We start from the raw sequence: 456 nt of genomic DNA, 5'->3' as shown, positions 1-456 counted from the left end.
CTCCCCATGGAGAGCAGATCAGCCGCAACCTCTCCCCCGCCCCAGCGCTGACGCAGGCTCATCCCACGGGTTAACAACCGCCGCGTCCCGCTGCCACCGCTGCCTTCCCGCCGGCGAAAGGCCAGCGGGGACCTTGCAGTGACATTTCCCAGATTGCCACCCCTCTCTCAGTGTGGGCCGGGAGCTCTTCGTCTACCGAACCCCGCAGAGGCGGCGGCCGGCGAAGGCTGCACGTCCCCGTGCGGAAATGAAATCGTTTGCTGTCTGCTTTGATTATAACACTTCTCTCTTAATAACCTGGGCAAAGCGCTTAGAGCCGTAATTAATCTTCACAAGGCCTCTTCTCCTGCAGATCCGGCGAGATTAGACCCCTCTGCCTCTCGCAGACAGCAGCCTTTGAAGTGCCGGGGGAGCTGGCATTTCAAAGGGGACGGATCCGGCAGTGCCATCAGAGAC

General features: G+C 60.7%; 1 protein-coding gene across 1 annotated transcript in view; it reads right to left on the bottom strand.

The window, feature by feature from the left end:
- The window catches only part of LOC104128350 (sodium-dependent serotonin transporter-like), a 7,416-nt gene that overhangs the window by 913 nt on the left and 6,047 nt on the right, over positions 1–456 (bottom strand). The gene's annotated exons all lie outside the window — the stretch shown is intronic.

This window comes from Egretta garzetta, unplaced genomic scaffold (genome assembly GCF_000687185.1).
Source record: "Egretta garzetta isolate BGI_Z169 unplaced genomic scaffold, ASM68718v1 scaffold390, whole genome shotgun sequence".
Taxonomy (NCBI): domain Eukaryota; kingdom Metazoa; phylum Chordata; class Aves; order Pelecaniformes; family Ardeidae; genus Egretta; species Egretta garzetta.
The sequence above is the reverse complement of the archived record's forward strand: the minus strand, read 5'-3'. Positions and strand labels throughout refer to the sequence as shown.